Source organism: Pinus tabuliformis, chromosome 6 (genome assembly GCF_031772625.1).
Source record: "Pinus tabuliformis cultivar Carrire ecotype Pingquan chromosome 6, CPIR1, whole genome shotgun sequence".
NCBI lineage: Eukaryota > Viridiplantae > Streptophyta > Pinopsida > Pinales > Pinaceae > Pinus > Pinus tabuliformis.
The window spans coordinates 910,238,712-910,260,197 of NC_142292.1; positions in this window are offsets into that span (position 1 = coordinate 910,238,712).

The following is a 21,486-nucleotide window of genomic DNA, read 5'->3' on the forward strand; positions in this document are numbered from 1 at the left end:
AGTTCCACATGGAGAGCAACAAACACATGGAGACTCCTGTAGCAGGTAATTAGAGGAAGGAGGATGCTAATTTAGGTGAAGTAGTGGAGGCTACTATTTATAGACAACTTCTGGGTTCACTTATGTACTTGGTGAACACACGATCAAGAATGTGTTTTGTAGTTAACCAACCTATTCAAGCCAAGGTTAAGCCAACCAAACTTTATTGGAAGGAAGCTAAAAGCATGTTGAGATACCTCAAAGGCACCATTCAATTTGGTATTTGGTTTAGACGAACAAAGGGAGTGAAGATTCAAGGCTCATAGATGCAGATTGGGCAGTGAGTCCATCCGACAAGAAGAGCACATCAAGGGGAATATTGAGTATTGGGTCAGCAACAATTTCTTGGTACAATAGGAAGTAGAGATCAGTTGCACTCAGTTCAACAGAAGCTGAGTACATGGTTGCTAGTCAAGCAACTTGTGAGGCTATCTAGATGAGGAAGATCCTTGTTGGGTTACTTGATCAACAGTTGGATCCTAAAGTGATTTACTGTGACAATCATAGTTGTATTAAACTCTATGAGAATCCATTTTTTCATGATCATTCAAAGCATATTGACATTGGGTATCACCATCTACAAGATTGTGTGCAAAGGAGAATCATGTTTCTCGAGTACTTTCATACAAAGGAGTAGGATGCAATTATTTTGACAAAGGCATTGTTAATATGCAAATTTGAGTTTCACAGATGCAGGATCGAGGTAGAAGATAATACCTTTCTTATTGAGAGGGAGTGTTGAAAAAAATTGCAACAAGAAAAATCCTAATTTAATTTGTCCTTGAATTAAAATAGGAATTAAATTGTAATTATAATTATCATAACAACTTGTAACAGTTAACTAAGTTAAGTTGACTTAGTTGGCTTCGTAAATTTGAGTTGGGAGTCTATCTAGAGTCATGTAGAATTATCCCTAAATTTTAGGGGCCCAGGTTGAGTTCTGATTGAGTTGTAATTATTTAATTTAGTTTAATTGAGTTAAATTCAGTTAAACTAGTTCCAATTGATGGAGGAATTAGTGGGAGAACCAATAGTGGGGTGTAACCTGCAGTAGTGGGTTGTAACCAATGCTTCTCAATCAATAAACTAAATATTCGCTCATAATTGACTCATGCATGTCTTATTAGAGAAAGACCCATTTAATATTAGAGTTCAGGGACAATGTAATATCAGTTGTAAAATCATCTAAATTAAATAGGAGGTGCATGAAATCAAAGAAATGCCTATTGATGGATTAGGCAATTATGGATGAGGAATTTCCCAATTAAATATGGGCTAATTCCCTAATAAACTGCGCAAGTATATAGGAGCTTGGCAGGCAACAAATTTGGCTAAGTATTGGCTTGAGTTGGTTTGTGAAGCAATGAGATAAATCGTACTTATGCAGAGATTTTTCGGGTTGAACAAGCATTGTATTTTCTTCTCAAATTTTCTGATTAATGCAATATACAGATAGCAGGGGTTTTTAGTTGTGGCTTTTCCTAGAAAATTATTGTGTTATGTGTGATTGAAATTCTTCCTTTTCTTCTTTGTGATTTCATTGTTCAATTTTTGTTTCCGCTGATGAGTAGAGTAGATTCAAGTCAATTGTTTTAGCATATTACAATTTGTAGTTTGAATCTACAAGGAATTTATACAATGACCAACATCAAAGGCACCATATCGAATGAGCACTCCAGAGTTGGTTGAGGTGAAGCTATAGCTCAAGGACATGCTTGATAAGGGCTACATAAGGCCGAGTGTGTCTCTGTGGGGAGTGCTAGTGCTATTTGTGAAGAAAAATGACAACACACTTAGGTTGTGTATTGACTACAGGAAACTAAACAAGATGACCATCAAGAATAGGTACCCTTTTCCAAGGATCGATGATTTGGTCAATCAATTAAGGGGAGCAACGATCTTTTTCAATATCAATTTTAAGTTAGGGTATCATCAAGTGTGCGTGGAGACCTGGGTAAGTTCGTAGCTGGGTGTGCAGACCCATGCAACTGTCTGTGCAGGGTTGGAAGAGTTAGTAATTGAAGATTTAAACATAATAAAGGCTTGTTTTGAAGATTTATTTGCGTATCTGTGTATTATTGTTTGTCTCTAAATTTACTGTATCTTTGATCTGATTGAATGCAGTTAATCTGAAAAAGTACTTAATAGATCCGTGAAGAAGCATATATGTTTATTTACATGATGTTATGAATTTTAGCGCAATCGGAAAAGGGTTTAGATCTTCTAATTGTTAGTTGTTGTAATTTCCATGATTTAAGGGTTAGGGTTCGCGAAGGTCGGGATAAAACCCTAAGTCTAAAAAAAACGCTTCACATAGTCGTTTGGATGCAGAAATATGGTTCTAGCATCCCCTAATACTGCCTCAAGTGAGACTGTAGCCTACGCTACCCAGGTTGTTGCCAAAAGGGCCGGTAGTCTAGGGTTTTGTTGGTTAGTACAACTAACTTTGAACCTGGGTCCAAACCCCCTCATGCCAACAAATGGTTCCATTGTCGGGACCAGGAACTATCTGTGATGTGGCATAAGTGGATACCGACTAAAAAGGATATTGAAAAGTGGATAGATTGGAAGTTGCACAAATTTGTAGCCCAAGAAAATTGGAATCCATGCTTGTCAAAAGAAGAGTGGTTGCAGAGATACCTGTATATAGAAGAACACGAAATTTCTTCTTCTCTTTTACGTGCAAGTTATATGAATGGTTAGCTAAATTGGAAGATGGTCAAGGTACTTGGAAGATGGATAATCCTATCGTGTGGACTCTAGAGTTTGTAAGGCGCCTGGAAGGATCAGAAAGAAAGATCGTGAAGGTTGTCGATTATTGGATCGATAGTATTTTGGGTGGATTTATTACTGAGTTCGCAATTGATACGTCTGTCAGTTATAGAAAAGCTGAACACCGGTTTTTCAAAGGACCAAGAGGTAAGTATCTGAAGTCTCTGAAAACTTGGATTAAGATGTTATTGTGTGAGAAACAGGTTATGCCATTAAATTGATGTTTAGACGAGACTTGATGGGAGCTATGCGAAGTGGGAGACCATTAAGAAGAGATCTAGATTCAAGTGCAGAGTACATTCCTTTGTTGGGAGCATCTAATAGTAATGAAGAAAGTAATAGTCTAAAGATGCCTCAAGGTGCGCCACAAACGGTAAATTAGGGTATTGTGGAAATACCACATCCACCCACTCCACCTCTGCCACCACCTCCGCCACCACCTCCACCTCACATACCTACACCTCCACCTGCACCTCCACCTCCAATATTCAGCATGGAGAATACTATGAAGATGCTTATATTCAAGGGTTTTGGGATTGAATACCCTGAACAATTCTGGTTTGTAGTAGATGTTGTACAGAAGTCACATCAAATAATGGATGATGACCTGAGGAAAGCACAATTGGTCATAGCATTGCAAGATAGGGTGTTGAGTTGGTATATTAAGTACAGTACGACTCACCCAACTGCGACATTGAAAGATACAAAAGATGCGCTGAATAATGAATTCAAGAAGCCTAAGTCGCAAGCCTAGTCTGTAACTGTGGTTAAAGGAATCAAGTAGAGGGTAAATGAATCTACATGGGATTTTGGTCAAAGGTTAAAATGTCTGCTACAACATGCTAATCTACATATCTTGGATGATTAACATAAGGATTGGTATATTGCTTCATTGTTACCTCACTTGAGATTATCATTGTCACAACAGAAGCTGGGAACACAGGTGGAAGCACTGGAGATTACTATGAAGTTGGAGGCATTTCCTATTCAGGATACAAATCTGGGAGTGCAGCAGATTCAGTCGCAGTTGGCTAGCCTGCATATGGAGTTGCAGGATCTCAAAAAGAGGAAAGAGGTCCAAAATGCGACTCACATGGAAGTATGGTGCTTATAGTGCAAAGGCCATGGCCACGAGAAGGATATTGCCCAGTGTATAAGAAATACCTAATTGGGGGAGGTATTGTCCCCTGAAGATGAAGAGTACTGCTGGGACGAGAACCGATGTAGTGCCATGGTGCGTTATTTGCCATATTACAGGAAAACATTCAATGGACAATTTCCATCTGTTACAAAAGTTTGTGCAGACTCCCCAACATTTATTTTGCATTTTTTTTAAGTGTGCAGGCCATGATGAGCGCAATTGCCGAAGCTAGAAGTTAAGGATGGACAAAACTCTGACATATAGAGTCTAGGCTGAGACACATCCTCAGCAGGATCAAGGTGCACCTGCAACACTTGAAGGATTCCAGGGATGAAGAAGAGGATGAGGGGGAGGAGCCGGAAGAGGTCGCAGACGAATCATTTGTTATAATTGTGGGGAACCAAGCCACTTTGCGTGGTCTGGTCAAAACCCAACACACCCCTCTTGTTAATATTGCCGAAATTTTGACCATGTTATAGAAGATTGTCTCGTGCTCATCGCAAAGATGCAAGAGAAGAAGAACTAGCAGCCTGCTCAGAACATCGACAACCTTTCAAATGAGGTATGGGCATTACAAGTTTGCATTGGTACCCTTTAGGATTACTAATGCGCCTACCACCTTCATCTGTTTAATGAAAAGTATGTTGCATCCTTACTTGGACAAATTTGTGATTGTATTCATTGATGATATTCTAGTATATTGAAAGTCTGAAGAAGAACATGAAAAGAACCTAGTCGCAGTGCTAAAAATACTAAGGGAACACAAGCTTTATGCAAAGATCAACAAATGTGATTTCTTTCAATCACAAATACATTATTTAAACACACATCATCTCCAAGGAGGGGATAACAATTGATTTGGAAAATATCAAGGCCATAATGGAGTGGCCAACACCGAAAAACATGAATGAGATTAGATCATTCATGGGGTTGAAGGCTACTACAAAAGGTTCATAAAAAAATTCTCCAAGACAGGCCACCCAATCACTTCCTTGCAAAAGAAAGGAATGAAATTCGAGTGTACAATTGAATGTGCAACAAGATTTGAAAAGTTGAAACAATTGCTCACTAATGAACCAGTGTTGATATTTGTTGATGCAAACAAAGATTTTATGGTTTGTGTATATTCCTACAAGGAGGGGTTCGATGGAGTCCTGATGCAAGAAAGACATGTAATTTTCTATGAGTCACAAAAGCTAAATGAACATGAGGTAAACTATGTAACTCACGATTTGGAGTTAGTTTCCATAATCTATGCATTGAAAAGGTGGAGTCATTACCTCTTCAACAAAATAGTTATGCTGATGAAAGATCATGGGGGACTAAAATATTTGTTTGATTAACCGAATTTGAATGCAAGTCAAGCTAGACGGTTGGCCATACTTAGCGAGTTTGACCTTGAAATCAAGTACACCAAGGGAAAATAATACAAGATTATTGATGCACTCAGTAGAAGGATACAATTAAATCACATGGTAGCCATAATATCCTATAGATTGGACCTAGGAGAATAGGTCAAACACGCAAGGAAAAATGATGAGAAGTATCATCAGATAAAGGAAAAGCTACAAGAAGATGGTGAGGATGGAAAGGATGAGGATTATCATCTCACAAATGATGGTCTAGTTAGACTCGAGAATAGGATCGATGTGCCAAACATTGATGATTTGGAGAGACTCATAATGAGAGTTCCATGCAAAACCATATTTTAGTCACCCAGGATACCAAAAGACTCTCATGGCCATAAAATTGTTTTACTATTGGCCTAATTTGAAAATAAAAGTAGCTGGTTTTGTTGCTAAATGCATGGAATGCCATCAAGTGAAGGATGAATGTAAACACCCAACAAGTTTATTACAATCAATTCCCATTCCAAAATGTAAGTGGGAAGTGATCTTCATGTATTTCATTATCGGTTTGACAAGAACCTCCAGACAACATGATGCAATTATGGTGGTCATTGACAAGTTGAGAAAAGTGGCTTATTTTGTGGTAGACAAATCCACCAATTTAGCTAGTGAGGTGTCTCAAATCTTCCTAAAGGAGATTGTGAGGTTTCATGGAGTTCCCAATAAAATAATTTCAGATAGAGATGCCAAGTTCACTTCAAGGTTCTAGAAGGAACTATTTGCAAGTTTGGGGACAAAATTTTCCTTTAGTACATCTTATCATCCACAGACAGATAGACAAACAAAGATTAAAAATAAAATCCTTGAAGACATGTTGAGGATGTATGTGATGCACCAACCAAAGAAGTGGGAAGAGTATCTTCCATTTGTAGAGTTTGCATCCAACAATGGATACCAAGAATCTCTAAAGATGAGGCTATTCGAGGCACTTTATGGAAGGAGTTGCAATACTCCTATCAGCTAGAGTGACCCAGTGAACATCGTCCTTATTAGGCGTAATATGCTAAAAGATATGGAGAAACAAATGTAGATTACCAGGTAGAACTAAGGTTGTACATGACAGGAAGAAAATCTATTCGAATAAGCATAAGGTGCATAAGGAGTTCTAAGTTGGAGAACATGTCTACTTGAGAGTTATACCCAAGAAAAGTTCCTTGAAGATTGGGTCATGTGCCAAGCTGGCATCATGGTTTTGTGGCCCATTTGAAGTGGTCGAAAGGATTGGTCCAATGGCTTATAAGATGGCCTTGCCTCCATTAATTAGAGTACACAATGTTTTCCATATTTTATTACTTAAAATATATATAGATCATGATAATCATGTAATTGATTGGTTTGTGTTACATGTAGAACCAAAGGGAGAGTTTCAATCAAAACCTCTATGCATCTTGAATCAAAGCAACTAACATTGTGGAATCGAGTAATATAGCAAGTCAAAGTGCAGTGGATGCACTTTGGGCTAGAGGAAGTCATGTGGGAAATGACTGACCTGATGCAGGAAACATATTCTTTCTTATTTGTTGAGTAAACCAAATGTAAATACATTGTAAATGTTGTACATAGCTGTGTACATAAATCTCCCTAAACAACAATGTTTGGTCTAAGGCATGTTTTGTTGTATATGGATATTGAACACCAAGGACGATGTTCTCTCCAAGGGGGAGGGGACTGTGATATCCTTTGGTTAATATTTCTGTCAATGTAAATAATTGTAATTAATCGGCTGAGGTAGGAACACAAATTCCATTGCTTGATGTATGAGATTGCTTGAGGGGATGGTTGTTTTAAATACTAGTCTTAGTTGGCTGAGTAGTTTTAAATGGGTTCAATATGCCATAAAATAACTAAAATAAATGAGGACAGGTCCAAGTGTCCTTTAGCTCCAACTCTAAGCAAGGAAGAGGACAAAACATTAAATGTGACATGGGTTGTGTTTTCCAAGGAGGTCTATTGTTGTGAAAATTGTGGAGAACGATGAGAAGTTAGTCTGTTGGAAAAAGAAGGAGGACCTTCTTACATGGATTCATTCATACACACATTCTCTCATGCACGTGCATGGGAACATGCATAGATAATGAGCTTCCCAGGGCATGCAGAAGCAATGGAAGAGCGCAGAGAAGGAAACATTTAGAATTTTTGTTGCTAAGCACTGGAGGAAATTTAAAAACTAGATGAAGAACCCCCATAGAGGCTGGCTAGGTGAACAACATCATACAAAGTGGTGGTTTTCCTGTAAGGCTAAAGAACCCACTGGAAGTATATGGATTGATGAACCTATTGGATTGGGAAGAGTCACACAAGTGCTTGTGAGGGCTGAAGAACCACCAGGAGTTGCCTTGGGGTTGAAGCTCTGGTGCTTGACTCACTAATGAAGCACCTAGAGAGTGACTTATTTACCCATAAAAGCTTAACCATTGATGAACCTTCCTTATTGTGGTCTCTCTTCTCTTAAAAGTGAGTTGGAGTTCATTGCACTGTGGCATGTTGGCATGAACGTGATTATGCTTGAAATGTTTGAATTAATGTGTGTAAATGGTGGATGAAGGTAGTGTTCCCTTGTGGTATCCTATTTCATATATTCTGTTGTTACAATTCCTCAAAATCACTCCACCTCAAGCATTTGAATCTAGCTCGGAGGTGACAACTGCAAGAAATACTTGACTGCAACTTGTTTATGGTTGGGTAGAGAGTTACAGTTTTGATCTTAGTTGCTAGACTTTTCAATTTATAAGATAAGTGAAACTCAAGCTCTTGTAATTAAATGTCTAAAATATGTTCATTGTGTTGGCTACAAGCCTGTAATGATATCACTCTAATGCTCAAGTGTGTGGTTTATGCCTGTGAATTGAATCGGGAATGAGATTTCATGTCTACCTATGGATGGTTGATTCCTTTAGGAATTTTGGGCATTGTATGGTTTCATGAGTTTATTATACAATTATTATTAGACCAAGAGACCATTAGATATCTAAGTTAATATGGGTTGATTCTTGCCAATTATTATCAACTTAAGAGGTCTGCAGGCCTCTGAGTTGTTGTCAATTGATAATTGGTTAAGGGCCTCAGTGAAAATGAATGGGCCAATCCCTGTCCTATTTATTGTAACACTTAAATAAATTGGCTCTTAAGTTTCGTTCCATTATATGCATGTACAATGGTCAAATGGACGAGATGGAGCCCTGTTAAAAGCTCAGGAGGGATAACTCCAAAGTGGGCTATGTAAAACCTTCAGTGCATCGGGCTAAGCCCAGAGTCAGGCCCAAGTGCCCATAAAAACCATCGAGTCCAAACCTGTGTGTGTTATAGGCAAAGAGGAAAGTGGGACTAAGCCTTGATACTTCAAAAGGGTTGGGTACCAAATTATGTCGATTCGGGTCCTACAAATCCATTGCGATGAACCCTAAATCCTAATCTTTTCTTATTGTATGAAACTTTCAGTTACCCGAGGAAAGCCTTCTGGAACATGTCAACCTCCTCCATTGATCTCGTCAACTAAGGTGTTGGGTCTACTCTTCCACATCAACTCAACACTAAGTCACCATGTTGATTCCCTTTGTTGTAGACCTTTGCACCTCCCGGGTAGACAAAACCCGGGGAACAGGAATAGTTCCTATCAACGAATGATCCCAACCTCTATTATTTGATGACCTTGGCTTTGCTACTCCTTCGATCGCCTAGGAAAACTCAACAATCAAGCCATGTACACGTGGACTCACTCTCTATGGTTTTTATGGGGCATTCCTTCTTCGCCTTCCACGTGACATCGGAGCCCCATCATCTCGACTTGTTCGTTGGGACGCACTATTTATTTCTCCTAAGGATCTCCCTTCTAAGATGACATAAGTGCTTGTGACTAAGAATGTGTGGGCCCATTTCCTCTTGGTTTCCATTCTCATCGCTTTCCTGTAGTCGACTTGGCTCACACGCCACTCCCCCTCAGCTTCATGTCACCCCAATGGTTTTGGACAAAGGGCATAAAGGAATGTCTGGGATAGAATTCTCAGGGTCAGGTGGCAAGGGTGGCTCGCATGACTCATACACATGCCTCACACAACTCATACATGAACACCCTTATATTATAATGTATGCTTGCAAGCCATGCACACAGAAGGTTGTGACCTAGCATGTTGAAATCGACAACTGCCAGGTGGCACATGACATGGACAACCACAAGGGCACTATGAGGCAGCCAATTAGCCTTACCTTTTGAGCTGGGAGTCAAATTGGAACAAAGGATATACCATTGGAATCGTCTTGACGAGACGAAAATGATGGTATCATTCGTTTTGAGTTTAGAAAGGGTAAAAGAAAGCAAAAAAAAAAATTAGACCCCATTTCCATTACACTACCTTGGGACTTGGGTCAACATAGTAACCGCCTCCTTATAACCTAGTTTGGGATTGGGATTAGGAGGGGGTCTCTTACACAATTGTTGGCCAATAAATCTAATAAGAGAGAGGCCAACATAATTTTGAGAAGTGGCACAACAAAATGTAATATTTTGAATTAATAGAGAAACTTTGATTCACAAAAAAATAAAAAAATAGAAAACAAGATGTTGATTACTTAAAAGTAATTATATCGTTATATGTAAATAATATTTGGTCACTTAAAATAATTAGAAGACAAGATGTTGACTATTGAAAGTAATTATGTAGGCATGACTACTTTGGAATAGGACTTCCATAATTTTATTTTTTTTAATCAATAATTAATAGGTGGATGGTAGGGATTTAACCTCCCAGGAATATTTTAAAATATTCTTAGTAATAATTACAAATAAAAGGTTAATATTTATTTTAAAAGTAGTTATGCTATTTTCCCTTTTAATTAAGTTGATTAATTTTAAAAAATGACATATGAACATGTTTGATATGAAATGAATTATGACTTTTTAGGCATGTGGTATTGAAATTTATTGGCATGTAGTTTTGTAACAAACTTATCTACAAATTAAGAATCTCCATAATTAAATAAGAATAGCTCATTTTAAAAGATAAAATGCCCCACCCAACCTAATTAATAAATTACATTTCAATTATAAATAAATTAAATTTATTCACTTCCTCACAAATATAAATTTATTCTTATTAATAAATTAAATCTTAATGATAATATTATTAATCTTACCATTAAAATACCCCTCCCAACCCAATTTATAAATTTCATTTCAATTATAAATAAATTAAATTTATCCACTTCCCCGCAAATACGAATTAATTATCATTAATAAATTAAATCTTAATGATAATATTATTAATCTTACCATTATTAATAAAAGTCTCCCTATCAAATTATGAATTAATAAGGCCTTACCTTTAGGTTATCCATGCATCCAATGAATGGAAAGAGTATAGGCTGATTATGAATGAATAATTAATCATAATTATTAATAAATATTCCACAGTGAAATATTTAAAGTTATGACAGGTTTGTTTTCCTATCATTATTATTAACATATATAATGCTTAATAATAGTTATAAATAATTATTATGTTGTAAAAATTTTAATAATAATAATAATATCTATTTTTAACGTCACAGCGAAGCCAATACTAAATTGGTGTATGAAAATTTCTTGTTTGTAGGATAAGGGATCCATCTCCGCGCAACAATTTGACTGCTAAATCTACGAAAGGATACATACTCTACCCCTATAATTTTGAACCTGTGACCTCTTAAGAAAAAAACAGATACTGTTAACTACGGTTTGAAAATAGTACTGTAGCATCCGTTCACAATAATGTTTTTTAATTCTGTTATAATATTTGAGAAGGTCATTGCATTAGAGTACGCGATTGTTAAGGAGATTATGCTGGTGACTCTTTGCCCTCCGCGTCAAAGTATCTTGACGGTTTATTTTGATTTTTTTTATCGCATCATATATTTTGAGTTTTTATTAAAAAATATATTATTTTAAATTTTTATTACATATATTTTGAGTTTTTATTAAAAAATATATTATTTTGAATTTTTATTACAAAATTATTAATGATAGTGCAATCCATTGTAGCTATCAGGGTACTAACCAGATTGGGTGGGTGACATCTTTGATCCTTTCTTTATTCATTCCTATTCTACCCTTTAGGGTTGTTGGGGTTATGACGTATTTAGAGGTGGCAAATTTGTCAGGGCGTCAGAAAATAATATATTTTTTTAAAATTATTTGATAGTAGAAGTGTGAATCTTTTTGAATTTTATTTTTGAAAAGTGAGACAGATCTAAAATCTTTAATGCACTCAAAATCTTAAAACTTAATAACTATAACCCAAATTTCTATATAATTTTATTAAAATATTACCAAAATTTCTATTATTTTCTAAACAAGTTTTAAGCCTCATTTCTATATAATTTTATTAAAATATTACCAAAATTTCTATTATTTTCTAAACAAGTTTTAAACCTCATTACGTTGATCTTTTTGGTTTTTACGACATTCATCACACATTCAGCTTCATTTTGGTTTTTACCACATTCATCACACATTCAGATTCAGGATTTTACTTACCTTCGGTGTTTCCCCTCCTTTTTGTGCTTCTACATCCGTTAGAATGCATAATTACTTGACGTTGACGTTGACGCCTCCTCCAGCAGCGTGGTCTTATCGTTTTCTCCGCATATTTGATGCAGTCAACAACGCCCAACGGATCCGGTTGGGTGACCAGTGTGTCAGCAGCACCTTTCGTCCGTTATGTTCTATTGGTACACTCCTCTCTTTTTATGGTACATTCGGCGTAGTCTAACTGATCAGAGAAATTTTAATAATATTTAGAGAAAATTTGGCAAGGATTTTTGTAAATTCAAATTATAGTTGTTAAATTTCAAAATTTTAGGTGTTTTAGTTGTTTTTGATGGTGCTGAATCTATTTTTACTATCAAAAATAAAATACGATTAAAATACTGCCCGGCAAAACTTTTTGAAAGTTTTTACCCAAATTCCAACCACTTTTAACCATCCAAACAATTCTTCCAGCCCCACTCGATAGTCCTTTCACATATATTTATATTATTTACATAAAAGTTTACTAATCTATCTTTCATATTCCCATGTTAAATTGAATTATAATTTGAAAACTTAAAGATAATTTAAAGTTATTTTAATATTTTTACCAAGTGGCCAGACCATATATTCCATGTGTTTCACGTTTTCTTCGACCCCCTCATGAACCGAACTTCGTTCAGGCTAGTACACGTACTCAAAACAAAGTACTGTGGGGTTTGGTTGGTAATAATTTTATAATTCAAAGACAAAGGAAGAGCATATGCCTCGCTCATGTTCCTGATATCTGACCGAAGAATCCAGCGAATATACACTTATTTTGGTGGTTAGAAATGACATTTTCCTTTAGATGCAAGTACCCATTTTAATCTGAGATTGCATTGTGACTTCACCCATTTTGAATTCACCCATTTTGATTTGAGATTGCTAAATTAATTTTGGTGGTTGAAATGGTAATTTCTTTTAAATGCAAGTACCTATTTTAATCAAAGGTTGCATTGTGAAGCCTATTTTAATCAAAGGTTGCATTGTGAATTCATCCATTTTGTTGATTTGAGATTGTATTTAGGAATGGAAAACATATACATTTTGATTTGAGATTGTATTTAGGAATTGAAAACCTATAAAATTATAATTTTAAGCTTAATAAATTTTATGAAATGGATTTTATGTTTTTAAGAAATATTAAAAAAATAAAATAAATATAATTTAATTATTCAAGATTTTGAACATTTTTTAAATATATAGTAACATTTTTATGCCTAGAATGACTTAAATGAGCAAATGGACATAGTGTAACAACAAATTATCATGAATGAAAGAACAAAGAAATTAGAAAGCTAACTACAAAAACAAGGAGAGAAAATAATTAAGCAAGAAGAAATCTTATGGAAACAAAAATCAAGGATGTAATCATTGAAAGGAGGAGAAAAGAACATTTTTTTTTCCATAAGTAATTGATCCAATATAGGCTAGAAGCACATGCGGATGTTGAGAACTAACATACTTCTATAAATCTTTGGTCATTGAGCCCCAAAGGGATAGAAGGATAACTATACAAAGGATGATATTACACATTCCTTAATAGTCACCTCAAAGCACAATGCAACAATACTAAAGGAAATCACTATTCAAGAAGTTGAGTAAGAAAAATTGGAAAAACGAAATGGTAAATCACAGGGCTAATATGGCTTTACTACTGATTTCTGCCATGTTTATTGGCCTATTCTCAAGCATGACATCTTAGTATTAGTTGAGTCATGTATAATAGCCTAGTGCTCCTTACCCTCAATGCTCTCATTCTAGTCCCCAAAGAACACAAGGTTGCTAATCTTAGCAAGCTCCAACCCATTGCACTTTGTAATGTCATTTTCAAAATCATAACCAAGATTATTGTTAATCACCTCAAACCTCTCCTTCAAACCTTATCTCTTTGGAGCGATCATGATATGTTGAAGGTAGACATATTCTTGAAAACATAATTTTGGTCCATGAATTAATTCACTCTCTCAAAACCTTTAAATCTCCTAAAATGCGTATTAAGCAAGGCATGCCTAAGGCTTTTGATAAGCAAAGATGGAAATTCATCTTCCATATCCTCCTTGCATTTGGTTTTCCAGAAAGATGGATCACATGGACCCTCTACTTAACCTCTAAATATTTTTTCTCCATCCTTGTCAATGGCTCACCCTCCTCTACTTTCACTCCTTATGGATTCAAGAAAGTTGATCCTCTCTCTCCATTCCTTTTTATACTCATGATTGACGGACTAAGAAGAGAAATCAAGGCAGAAACAACCACTATTAAAATCAAAGCAAACTCATCAACAATTTGTTGATGGAATTATGTTAATGGGCATACAAACAATAAGAGAAGATCAAGTAATCAAACAAGTGTTGGGAGACTTCATGGTAGCTTCAGGCATGAGCATCAATAAAATTAAGTCACAACTCTTCTTTTTCAATACCCTTACCACTCAAATCAACATTTAAAAAATCTTGGGCTTCTAGAGGAGTTCCCTTCTATCCAAATATTTAGGATCCCCACTTAATGTTAATTTTCTCTATCAAAACTCATGGGAGAAACTTCTCACAAAAATGGAAAGAAAAAAGTTGAACTTTTCCTTCTCTTAACATCACAAGTCAACTCACTCTTCTAAAGCAAGTTCTCCAAGTGATTCCACTCTATCTTTTTTCTACATTGGATAAGCCCAAAGTTTTGATTTAAAATTTTCAAATATTTAGTGCTCATTCCTTTAGGGAGGAGCCAAAAAGGAGAAAAAATGAGCTCTCATAGCTTGGGACAAAATTTTCATGCCTAAGGAACATGGTGGACTATGACTTCATGGTCTAGAAACTCTAAGTGCAATTATGGGGGAAAATATTGGTGGAGATGGATTCAAAATAAAAAGAAATATGAAACAAAATTTGGACGATGAAATACACTATAAATATCAATGAAAAATATTTGTAAGAATGAAAGGAACAATAGTAGGATCATAGATCCATAATGTTACTTGTACAAATAGAAATTTATCCAAGAACATTATTTTTGGGAAAATTCAGAATTGTGGACATAATGTATTTTTTTGGGACTAATGGAAACAAATGCTTAAGCTTCAAAATAGAGTTTATTTACAACCTTATAAAGCTCAACTAATATCCTAAGGAAAATAAAGATTAATCAATATTGGACAACACAATCAGAGCACCCAAAAAGGAGAACATGGAGAAATAATAATGAAGGGGAGCCACTCTTGGAAGGATATAATTGGGAGATATTTTGGAATGAGATAAACAACAAGAAAACTACAAAATTAGAGGAAGAATATAAATTAATATGGGGCTACAAAATTAAAGGGAACTATAATATAAAAGAAGTGTATAAACTAGCCAAGAAAATCCCAAATTAGCCCCGTATGGAACAAAGTATATAAGAAAAACCTGTGGCCAAAGGTATCTCTCTTCCTTTAGCTACTTAGACATGGTATAACTTCAATCTTCAACATCGCAATCATGGTGAATCTTCGAACGACTCACCTAGCCAATTTACCTTAATGAGCTTTCCATATTTTTGATGAGTTGTAACTGACTTCTTGACCATAATGTGCTAAATCACAACTAACTACTCTCCCACAACTAACTAATCCATATACTTGGATATTGTGATATTGATATCTGCATCTTTCTATTACATTAAGGTATTTACGACTTTGGTGCACATCTATGCGGTGTGTCAAAAATCTACATGGTATGCTTATACACTCCTATGTTATGCGAGTCATTCTCTATTTCCTCTTACCTCACAATTTCTCCATATTTAGCCAAAATTAAAAAAAAAACTCCCTTTTCCACCTTGGCCCCAACAGAGGACATTCAGGGTCCTTGAAGACATACCATAAGATCAAGAAATATCTTTTTGGAGAGGTATTAAAGTAGATTTGCAATATTTTATGACTGAATGTGTGGTATGCCAAAAAAAATAAGACAATCAAGATCCCAAGGCTCCTTCAACCATTATCCATACCAAGGCAACATTAGGAAGAAGTTTCACCGGATTTTATTATAGTTTTACCCAAATATGAAGGAAAAAGTGTCATCATCGTAGTGATATATCGAATGACAAAGAATGCTCATTTTTTCTCTCTTTCTCATCCTTTTAAAGAAATTACAATGGAAAAAGCATTCATGGAAAAAATCCAAAAGCTACATGGAATACCAAAGATAATTGTAAGTGATAAAGATGCAATTTCATTGGAAAATTTTGGGATAAATTATTTTCTCTTTTGGTTATTCAATTTGCTCACAAACCATCTTACCATCCTTAATCTAATGGGAAAACTAAGATTGTCAATAAAGTTTTAGAAGGATATATACATTGCTTTGCATTTGGTAAATAGACACAATAGGTTGAATGGTTTCCCTTGGAAAAATAGTTGTACAACACATCCTTCCATACTTGATAAAAAATGTCACCATTTATGGAACTTTATGGATATCATCCTCCATCCATCACATCGCCCTTGAAAGTGACTATAAAGGCTCAAGCAGTAGAGGACTACATATGACACCAACAAGAGGTTCTCAAACTATTGAAGGACAACTTGGTTGTAGAAAAAAATAGGATGAAACAACAAGCATAACAACATTGCAATGAAAGGGAAATTGAATTGGGGGATTGTGTATTTGTGAGACTATAACCATATAAGCATATGTCCCTCAAGAAACAAAAGAAGGACATCATATTAGAATTGAGGTATTATGGCATTATAAGGTGTTGCACAAAATTGGAAGTATGGCTTACAAATTGGAGTTACCTTCATCTTCATGTGTCCATCCAATCTTCCATGTTTCTTGCTTAAAGAAAGTAATCTATGATCTGAGTCTAAAGTATTTTACCAGAGATTAATGAAGAAGGGGAAATCATACTAGAACTAGAAAAAATCCTCGAAAAAATGATTAAGTAGCTAATAAATCAAGCAATTACTAAGTACCTTATCAAATGGAAGAACCTATGAGTGGAAGAAGTGACATGGGAAGATGAGTTGTTCATGTAGAAACACCCACAAATAGTTAATTGTCGAGGACAACAATTGTTTGAAGTGGAGGGGCATGTTAAACCCTATATAAGCCCCAATCAACCCTAAAACACCTTATTAAGCCCTAGATATTGAGTGATTACATTTCTATTGTTATATTTTTATTTAGTCTAGGACCTTTCATGGTCTCATTTTATTATAATTATACCATTTGTCTCTTTTATATCTATATCTATATATATATATATATATATATATATATATATATATATATATATATATATATATATATATATATATTAAGGAGACCTAGTCATTTGATCATCAAATCTTCTCTTGTACATTATATTCATTGTAAAATAAGGTTTCCCCTTTAGAAAAATCTACAATTATTGATTTCTTATCATTTTTAAAATACAAAGTTCATAACCTTAAATCACAATTACATGGCTCTTTTATATGGTATTAGTCACATTTATCTCCATAAAGCTTGCTAATTAAGAAATGGCCTCCAAATTCAATGATCTTCACCATCCACTTACATGAGAAATGAGAATGTATACCCATATACTTTAATGTAAATATATAAAATTTAAATTTTATAAAATTATATATCACCTTATAAAATTATATATCTCACCTTCCAAAAGAGAGTAAAAGATTAAAATGTTACACATAATAAACTTTATATAATTATAAATTAATTAACAAATACAAAAACATATAACCATATTTCAAATTAATCGAAGAAATTGATCCCCAATACAATCGAATAGTCAAGATCCTAATGTTACTTTACAACTAAAATTTGAGAAAATCATAATAGTACCCAACAACCGAAAATAAATTTGAGAAAATCATAATAGTACCCAACAACCGAAAATATCAAATGAAGAAAATGATCCATTTATATTATTTCCAAATAAATAACATTATAGCTATTAATATTTCAAATTAAATAAATTAAACAATTTTGATTGTATATGACTGTAATATATTTGTTTTAATTTTATATCAGTATAAAAATTAAAATTTTCAAAATGTATTTTTTTAATTATAAAATTTAAAAAAAAATTGCACCTCAAAAAATTTGATTCCTCTAAATACTTGATAAATCCTTAGATAAAATATACATGTACTAATTCTTAATAATATTATTTATATTTATATAAATTTCACATCTTTATTTATAAATTCTTATTTTTAGTATAATGAAAATCATAATAATATTTTTCTTTCACTATGTTTTATAAATTTTTAATTTAATTTTTTAATATGATATGCATAATATTAATGATATATAAGAGAAAAAAATTATTCTAAATATTGAATTTAATATATTTATTAATTAGATTTAAATATGAAATTTCCAAATATAATAGTTATCAATATGAATCATTATTTTAATTTATATAGGCAAATAGATTTTAATTTTAATTTATTATTTATATTGTATATATTTTAATTTTTATATTTATAAATACTTTATTTTTAATCATATGTTTATTAAATATATATTCTAAAATATAATGATTATGAATATGAATTATTATTATTTTAATTTACTTTAATGTGATATATATTATGATTTTTTTGTGTAAAAAAATTATTTGTAATTTTATTAATTTGAGCAAAATTATAACCTAATAAATTGAATTGATTTACGAAAAGTCTTTAAGTACAAATCACATAACAAAAATTTTGCCAGTCTTTTGAACCAACCAGTGTGGTTCATCATCATGACTAGATGAGGCAGACTATAGCAACTTAAATAGAAAGCAATGTAGAGACCTAAATTTCAAGACACTGATTGATTTGAAACAACTGAACCAAAATTTTTGTTATGTGATTTCTACCAAAATTTTTATATAATTCATTATAAATCACAAAAACCTGAATTCAAAAATTAAATTGACTTAATTTATTAATTTTTATTTTTATTAAATTGATAATTATATTTTATTGTCATTATTTTATTTAATATTTCATTTTATAAATATTATATCTTTTCGATATAAAATTCAAATTTAATTTATAACATCTCTTCCCTACGAAATTATAACAAAACTTTCAAAATTACAATACATTTTATCTTTAATTTTTTTTTAAATGTACTTTTAAAAATCGGTTGTGACCCTAACAAAGAAAAGAAAAAGAATGTATTTTACATTCAAAACGGTGACCATAAGAAAAGTAAAGCTGATTTGCGGTGGACAACTCACCATCAGACAACAAAAGAAGAAACGTAAAAAGCTCCTTTTATCCATAACATATTATATTGTTAAACAAAAAGAGTTCGTTAGGTAGGCACATGGATATGGAATCTCCTGTCATAAAGTAAGGCTACATGAAGGAGAATAAAAACCATTTTATAACTTGAGGCATGGCCCTACATTTTACTATGTATAAAGTTCCTGATCATGGTGTCTACATGTTTTTGTTCCCTTGACTTTTAAATAAGTATTATTTCTTTTTATGTATAAAGTTCATGATCATGGTGTTTTTTTTTTTTTTTTCCCTTGACTTTTAACTAAGTATTATTTCTTTTTACTCTTAATTAAGTATTTTTTATTTTTATTTTTATTTAAATTTTAATTTTTAATAAACAAAATTTATTTTATTTTATTTGATATCATAAAATTTATCTTAAATTTTATAATCTCTAGTAAATTTTATTAGTTTTTAATATACAAACTGTAAAATGTTTAGTGATATCTTTTTAAAAATTACTCAAATTTCTAATAATGTTACATCTAGTATCTAAAATTTTCATGATTTTTAAGGTAAAATAATTTTATGTTATAAAGATAGATAAACCATTTTTAAGAAAAATAGAAATTGACAAATCATTTTTTCCTGAAAAACATAAGAAGTTGGCCCACTTGCAAATATTGGCCCCTAAAATTTCCCAGCTTTTCACTATCCACTTTCTCATTATCTCATGATTCACCATATCTTCTATTTATCTTACCATATTAATCAAATCTCTTATTCTCCTAGATGCATGGACTAAAACATTATGCAATATACCTCACTTCAACACTGGGTCCACGATAAATCTTATGGAGGTTGAATAACATTGGTAGATAAATCTATTTGTCTTAGGAAACCCAAGATTCAATATAATGCACTTAAATATTATCTCAATTTTGACCACAATACTTTGTTAATTTAGCCAATTTTTTTAAGGGAGAGTGTCACTAGAATCATTGAGTTCCCAAAGACCCATTGCCATATGGCACAATATAATTCGTTCGCTTATGCAACTAACTTAGACTCTACTGAAGTTATTGTGGAATGACACATCCACTATTTGTTTCAATATTTGTTGAGTCATACACATTGACATCATCTTGTTGGCATGATACATCATGAACTTGTCTCATGCTTCTCTAATCTTTAAATGTAAGTCTAAATCAATAACCTTCTTGTATTTTCCTTGTAAGCATAGAAAATATTTAATTGGTCATTAAAGAATTGATGTGGTTACGACTTATGCCATAAAAAATATTTCAAAATTTATGTACTATTTCCATTATTCCTTCATCCCACCCAACCTTCTCCAAACCTAAAATACTTATAAACTCCAATTCATCTTGCCATTAGGTCTACTAGGAAGGTTGTGCATCTTAATATTCATAAGAAATTGTAGTCCCAATGATCCCCCAAGAATAAAAGAATATGAAATAAAGTGAAGTCTAACATTAGGTCCTTGTGAAGTCTAACATTTAGTCTAAGGACGTACCTGTGCACCAAAGTAAAGCATGAGATTTTGAATATGCCCAATTAACTATATTCAAAATAATTTTGGAATCTAGTGAAGGATCTTGTTTCAAGTTTAGAATGAAAAAACATTGAAATTTCCATTGATGAAATTCATAAGGCCTCACTCTCAGATCTTGAAATTGTAACATAGTGGTGCCAATTAATTGGACCATGTGTGATACAATGACTTTATTTACTAGAAAAAGATGAAATCATCCTATCATATGACAACTTCTATTTGGTTGACATGACCAAACAATTTTTCATTGTTAATGTCATCATGCTAACATGGTCATGAATAAATTTCCATAAGGAATTAATTATCTAAGTTGTACGAGCCTTATCATTTTCATCCACCAAAACATTCCATATATCATCTTAGATATATGCTAAACGCTGACATAATGATGTTCCTCAGAGTATATTTCATTCATTATGTAGTTCATATCCACTCTTCTTACTCATAGACCTCAAAGTTTATTGAAATGAGCTATGAATCAGAGTTGAGTTGTTGGAGAAGTTGTTCACCTTCAAAACATGAGATGTCATATCCCTTCAACCCAATAACCCCAAAATAAAATAGAATGGAAATTTGTGTTATCATTGGGTCCAAGGGGAAGGTTATGTACATAAGATGAAAGGATACATATTTGTTTGACCTTTTGGACCTGACAACACTATAAAAAATAATCAAGTTTGGAAAGAAAAAAGAAAAGGATAATTTACTAAAGAAAGAAGCACCTCACTTAACTCAACCACATATATACTAATTCCATGTGGTGTATCTTAGATCCACCATTTTTCTTAATATTATTATCATGAG